Source organism: Pteropus alecto, unplaced genomic scaffold, assembly GCF_000325575.1.
Source record: "Pteropus alecto unplaced genomic scaffold, ASM32557v1 scaffold69, whole genome shotgun sequence".
In the NCBI taxonomy this organism is placed as follows: domain Eukaryota; kingdom Metazoa; phylum Chordata; class Mammalia; order Chiroptera; family Pteropodidae; genus Pteropus; species Pteropus alecto.
Genome location: NW_006494610.1, coordinates 4701742 through 4708970, shown reverse-complemented (window position 1 = coordinate 4708970; position 7229 = coordinate 4701742).

Below are 7229 nucleotides of genomic sequence, written 5' to 3'. Positions count from 1 at the left end.
GAAATAAAAGAAATATATATATATATATATATAAAGTTTTAAGAGCTCTGGGTCAGGAATAGCTGCTTCTGGTTCCTGACCCAGAGCTCTTAAAACTTTTATAAACAGAGATGCTGGGAGAATCTTTTGTTTTAACGTTTAGTCTTTGACCCAGTTCCTAACAGAAGATTTTTATAATTTCCTGAGTGATAGGAGAGTCTAACATGCAGATCCTAAATCCCTTTGAATTTTCTGGGTGATAGTAATGTCTTTTGTTCTAATGTCATTACTCTTGGTGGACACGTGGATGGGATCTATTCACCAGAAAGACAAAGGCATGATTAAAAACTTGAAACTTTCAGCTCCCCCCCAACCCAAGCCCATCTTCCAGGAAGAAGAAGGGGTTGACTATTGAGTTAATAATTTATTATGTCTATGTGATGAAGCCTTCATAAAAATTCTAAAAATAAGGGGTTTGGATAGCTTCCAAGTTGGAGAATACATTCACTTGTGGGGAGGGTGGTGCACCCCAAATCTACAGAAACAGAAGCTTCTGTGCTGATTACCAGACTCTGTCTAATATAATTCTTGATCTGTATCCTTTACTATATTTTTTGTTATATAATAAACTGGTAAACATAAGTAAGTGTTTCCCTGAATTCTATGAGCTGTTTTGGCAAACGGTCAAATCCAAGGAGGTTGTGGGAACCTCCGATTGTAGCCAAGTCAGACCGAAGTTGTGGGTAACCTAGGGACCTGCTACTTGTAATTGGCATCTGAAGTGGAATTTGGGGAGCAGTCTTGTGAGATTGAGTTTTCAACTTATGGTGTCTGCACTAACTCCAGCTGGTGTCAGAATTAAATTGAATTGTAGGACACCCAGCTGGTGTCAGAGAATTGCTTGGTATGGGGAAGAAAACCTATACATTTGATTTTGGAAATATTATAAATGCATGTGCAAAAGAAGAAATAAAGAGTTGTTTTCCTTAACCGTGATTTTCAATTTTTTTTAAGTATGAAAAGAGTTTTTGAGATCAAAATGTTTAAGAAGATTGATAGGTAGGTAGATAGATGATAGACATACATCGATGTTGATGAAAGATGATAGATGATAGATAGACGATAGATAGATAGATAGATAGATAGATAGATAGATAGATAGATAGATAGATAGATGATAGATAAATTATAGATAGGCAGAAATAGAGATAGAGATACAAATATAGAGTTATGTATAACAAGAAAATACATCTGAATCTGGCAGAAAGAGACCATGAAAGGAAAAATATGAGTGAGAATAAAGTCATGAAAGATAAAATAAGAATGATTAATGTATATTTTAACAAGACCCCAGAAAATAATGTTAGAAGGAAAGTTGGCAATATTATAAGAATATCATGTTTGAGAATATAAAGATTTTTGAGTTAAAAAATGCATTAATTTTCAGATTCAGGAAATACCATGGATCTCTATCATGACAAATAAAAAATAAATTGATACTTAAGACATCTGTAATGAAAAAGTAGCATGTCAAAAGAAAAGTATTTAAAATTTTACCAGAAAATATTATTTGTAAAGGACTTGTACAAGATTGACAACAGAATTTACAAAACCACCAATGGAAGCCAAAGTAAAAGTAAAAAATAACATTTGTTCTAAAATTAAATATCTAGCTATCATTGAAGTATGAGACTAAAATTAAGATATTTTTAGATAAACAAAAATAGAATTTATCATCAATACAATCTCAGTAGACTTACCTTAGGAAGAAGAAAAAAAATGATCCTAGAAGTTTTGTGAAGCAAAAAAAAGTACTGACAAAAAAATTAAAAATATAAAAATGGAGGTAAATTTAAATATATAGGACAACTAATTGTCTATTTCAATAAAGCTGTAAAAATAAATGAATATATATATATAGGACAGTATAAAACAATAAACATTAATCTGAGGGGAATAAAATATTGGTGAATAACTAAAAATTCATATTTAGAGGAAAAATTAATTCCAAAGATAAGCTTGGCCTTACTTTAATGTGTATGTGCTAGACTTTTTAAAGAATGTCTGTTCAAAGAATTCAAATACCAATAAAAAATTGCATGGGAGAAAAGCAATTTTTTTTTTTTTTTTTTAGGTATTTGAAAAGCTATTCACAATGTAAGGAGTAAAAGACAAAATTGACACAAAAAAAGTGTGACATTAAATGGAACAAATAAATTCAAATAAATCAGTTACTACAATAAATGTAAATGAAATTCTTAATAATATGACTTTAAAGTATACAAATTCAAAAATTGATAGAACTACAGCCAATTTGAAAAATATACCATTATATTGAGAAATAGATGGTACATAAGGCACAAAATGTGGACAAAAAAGAATTGTTATAACCTGAAAAAAGGGTATCAAGATTAAGACTATAATATCATTCACAATGGATAAATGTTAAAAGCTTTTCTCTGAAATTGGAGATGAAAAAAGGGTTGTAACTCTCACTAATTTTATTCAGTATTTTGCTTGGAGTTCTGGTTTATAGAGAAAAATGAGAAAAAAAATTACCAAATTTGTAGCAAGTATTTACTGGTTGCTATGATTATTTGAGTAGAGAAAAATCAAAGAATAAAGAAAAATTATTACTATTAATAAGAAAATCTAGCAAGTTCAATGAATACAATTATAATACTATTGCTACATATGTGTTACTGTAAAACAATATCCACTGAAATGTAATTTAGAGATTTCTGCTGGACTTTTATTTGATCTGTATAATAAGCAATAGCAGAGGAATGAATATATCTTTCTGGGGCAAGACTGTCAATGTACATAGTTTTCTATTTTCTGGAAAAGAAAACTGCTTCTGATAGTCCTTCCCATTGGGCTTTAGAAGAAAATGCATTTACCAAATCCATGACAGTATCATGTACTAGAATCTGTGTTAATCCACTCTAATAAGTATACTACTGTCAGTACAGCATCTGCAATTGTGATTACTGCTTTAAGTTTGCAGTAATCCACTGCCATTAATCACTCTCCATCTAGTTTTTCAGGGATCATATTAGTGAACTGAGTGGAGTCATGAGGAGATTACATCTTCCATACATTACATCTGCTCCTGGATCCTTTCAGTTTTTGAGAGTAGCACAACCATCTCTGTCGCCATACTAGTATTCAACATTGATTTTGATTCATTTTTTTAGGAGGAGAGAGCAGAGGGTAGGTTTACTGGCTCCCACTTCAGTTCTTTCTCTAAAGATTAAGGAATTAATGTGAAATTTCTGCTAACTTCTAAGTAGGTATATTCCAATCATACATTTAGAAACTGGGGTAATTAGTAATGGATGTGTCCAAGGACTTAGTGTGCCCACTATGGGCTGATGGGGCTAGGACTCCACTCATGATTACCTGACCTTCACATATCGCCACTTTAAAACTAGGATTCTTTCGGTTCCCAGGCAGCAACATAAGCTCAGTCTTTAAACCTAATATTATTTAATGATCCTTTATCTCTGTTTTCCCAGAGTAAAGTTACCTGGTAACATATCATGGTGAAAGTTTAGGGTAATTGTTATTGTGTTATTTGACATACAGTTGCTGGGTCTTTCCTTACGAAAACTCGGGATTTTTTTAGTAGATGAATACTAAATCTGAGAACAGACTAAGCTCTGGAAACTAGGCAAGGGGTTGTGACTTGCTATGATATTAGCATTTGTCCCTCCAAATGTCCACACACACACATACATACACACACACACATACATACACACACACATACATACATACATACATACGTTTTTTAGCTTCCCATCTGTTTCACTGCCCAAAACACTATGGCCCATTAGACATTTCCACAGATCTCCCAAGGTCAGATCCTTGGCTGCTATTCTGACCTAACTGCTTATTACTGTGAATATGCACGTTAAGGACTGCCACCTAGCCAATGCTATTCTCAGATCCTGAGCTTCTCAATGGTGAAGAGATTTGGAGACTCTTTCCTAGAGCACTCTTTACCACAAAATGTTCTGGCCCTCATAAGAAACATGGGCAATAGATGAGTTTCTCCAGTATTACGTAGTAGACCTAATCTGGAATAACCACTTTCTTGAGCCTTTTGCTCTCTTCCTCCACAGTCTGTCATTCCAGTTCTGGTATGTCTAACGCATTTAATGTTGGTCATCACATTTTAAAAGTTCAAGTTGATTTAGGTATAAACTACATACAATAAGTTTTGATCATTTAATATGTGCATTTCTATAAGCTTTGACAATCACAGTTGTGTAACCATCCTGACAATCAATGTGTAGAACATTGTCATCACTCCAGAAAAGTGCCCTCATGCCCTTATAAGCAATTCTTTCACACAACTCTTAACCTTTGGTAACAAAAGTTTTCTGTCCTGACATTTTGCTTTTGCCAAAATATCATGTAAAAGAATCACATAATGTATAAACTTTTGAGACTGGCTTTCACTTTGCATAAATCTTTTGATTCACACATGTTGTTGAATATATCAATAGTTTGTTCTTTTATATTGAGGGTTAGTAGTCTATGGCATGGTTATACCAGTTTTGTATTAGCTCACTATTTGAAAAATATTTGCAAAATTTGATGATTTTGAATAAAACCGTCAGAAACATTTGTGTTTAGAGTTTATTTCTTTTGGGTCACTACCTTAGAGTGGGATTGCTGAGATATATGGTTAAGTACATGTTTATCTTTATAAAACTTGCCAAACTGATTTTTAAAAGAGTTACAAAATGACTTCAACAAAAATGCAAAACTGTTTCACCAACAGTGTATGAGATTTCTAGGGTCTCTGTACCTTTTCTAGCTTTGGCATTTGTCACAATGTTTGTTATTACTATTATTATTATTATTATTATTATTATTATTATTATTATCATCATCATCATCATTATAATAGGTATGTAGTGGTATCTCATAGAGGATTTTATTTGCATTTATCCAATAGCTAATGATGTTGAACATCTTTTTATGTACTTATTTGCTACCTAACCACCTTCTTCGGTGAAACATCTCTTTAAAATCTCTTTAAACGTTTTGTCCATTTCTTTTATAATTGTGCTTTTTGTTTTCTTATTATTGGGTTGTGACAGTTCTTTAGATATTTAAGATAACAACTTCTTATCAGAAATACATTGCAAAAATCTTTTCCCTTCAGTTTGTGATTTGTCTTTTCATTTTTTTAATAGCTCTTTCAAGAATGGAAGTTTTTAATTTGATAAGACCTAATATATTTTCTTCTGTTTTATGCTTTGAATTTCCAATCAAAAAAGTCTATTCCTAATTCAAGGCTGAACATTTTTCCTTCTATATCTTAAATAGAAATATTATAGTTTTATATTTACATCTATGATTTATTTGAAATTAATTTTATATGGTAAAAGGTATGTCACATAAGAATATCAAATTGTTCCCGCATAATTTACTAAAAAAGACTATTCTTTTTCCATTGAAGTTTTTTTTTTTTTTTGTAGTTTGTCAAAATTGAATTGTGTGGCACAGTTTCTGGACTCTATTCTGTTCCACTTATCTATGCGTCTATTCTTTATTACTAAGCTGACTTTATTACTGTAACTATGTAGTAACTCTTAAAATCAGTGTGAGCTCTCAAAAATTGTTCTTTTTTGAAAAATTGCATCAACTAATCTAGTTAACAGATGTTGGAATTTTGATTGGGATCATTTTCAATTTATAAATTGAATGGGTAAATAATACAGCAATATTGATTAACTCATCATGTATTTTCATTATTTAGGCCTTTGATTTCTCTCATTTATGTTTTGGAGTTATCAGCACACAGATCTTCCATGCACTTTTTAGAGCTGTACATAAATATTTTGTGTTTATCGATGCTATGGGAAAAAAGTAATTTTTATTTTAATTTTTAATTGTTCATGATAGTAATTAGAAATATTATTGATTGTTTTATATTAAACTTGCATCCTATGACCATGATAAACTCACTTACTGGTCATGGTAGATTTTAAAAATTCAGATTTTCTACATTGACAATATTATTGCCTGTAAATAGAGAGCATTTAATTTACATATTTCTAATCTGCGTGTATTTTTTAAATTAAGTTTACTGAGGTAACATCGGTTAATACAATTATATAATTTTCAAGTGTACATTATAATTTAACATCTGTATATTTTATTGTGTGTTTACCACCCAAAATCCAGTTTTCTTCAGCTACCATATATTGATCCCCTTTATCCACTTCACCCTCCCTCTGCCTCCCTATATTTCACTTTCTTCATCCCATCTACCACCCCCCTCCTTCTCCATCCCCTCCCCTCTGGTAACCACTAGTCTATAGTCCATGTCCATGAGTCTCTGTTTGTTTGTCCTGTTCATTTGTTGCTTTTAGGTTATATCCCACGTATAAGTGATATAATGTGATTTTCAACTTTTTCTGTCTCGCTTATTGCACTAAGCATGAATATCTTGAGGTCTATCCATGTTGTTGCAAATGGCAGTATTTCATCTCTTTTTATGGCTGAGTAATATTCCATTGTATATATGTACCACAGCTTCTTTAGCCAATCATATATCTAGGACATTTCAGTTGCTTCCATGTCCTGCCCAATGTGAATAATGCTATGAATATCGGTGTGAAATATCTTCAGATATGAGTTTTCAAGTCTTTGGGGGTAAATACCCAGTAGAGGTATTGCTGAATCATACGGTAGATCAATTCTTAGTTTTGGGAGGAACCTCCATACTATTTTCATAGTGGCTGTACCAATCTGCAGTCCCACCAGCAGTGTATGAGGGTTCCTTTTTCTCCACATCCTCTCCAACCTGTTGATTACAGCTATTCTAACAGATGTGAGATGGTATCTCATCGTGATTTTGATTTGCATTTCCCTAATAGCTAGAGATATTAAGTATCTTTTCAAATATTTGTTGGCCATTTGTATGTCCTCTAGGGAGAAGTGTCTGTTCAGGTCCTCTGCCCATTTTTGATTGGATCAATTTTGGCTGTTTTTGAGTTGTATGAGTTCTTTGTATATTTTAGATACTAGGCCCTTATCAGAGGTGTTGTTTGCAAATATATTTTCCCATTTGGATGGTTATCTCTTTACCTTATTGATGATTTCTTTTGATAAGCAGAAGCTTTTTAGTTTGATATGGTCCCATTCATTTATTTTAGCTTTTATTTCCCTTGCTTTTGAGGTCAAATTCATGAAATCCTCTTTAAGTCCAAGGTCCTTGAGTTTAGTTC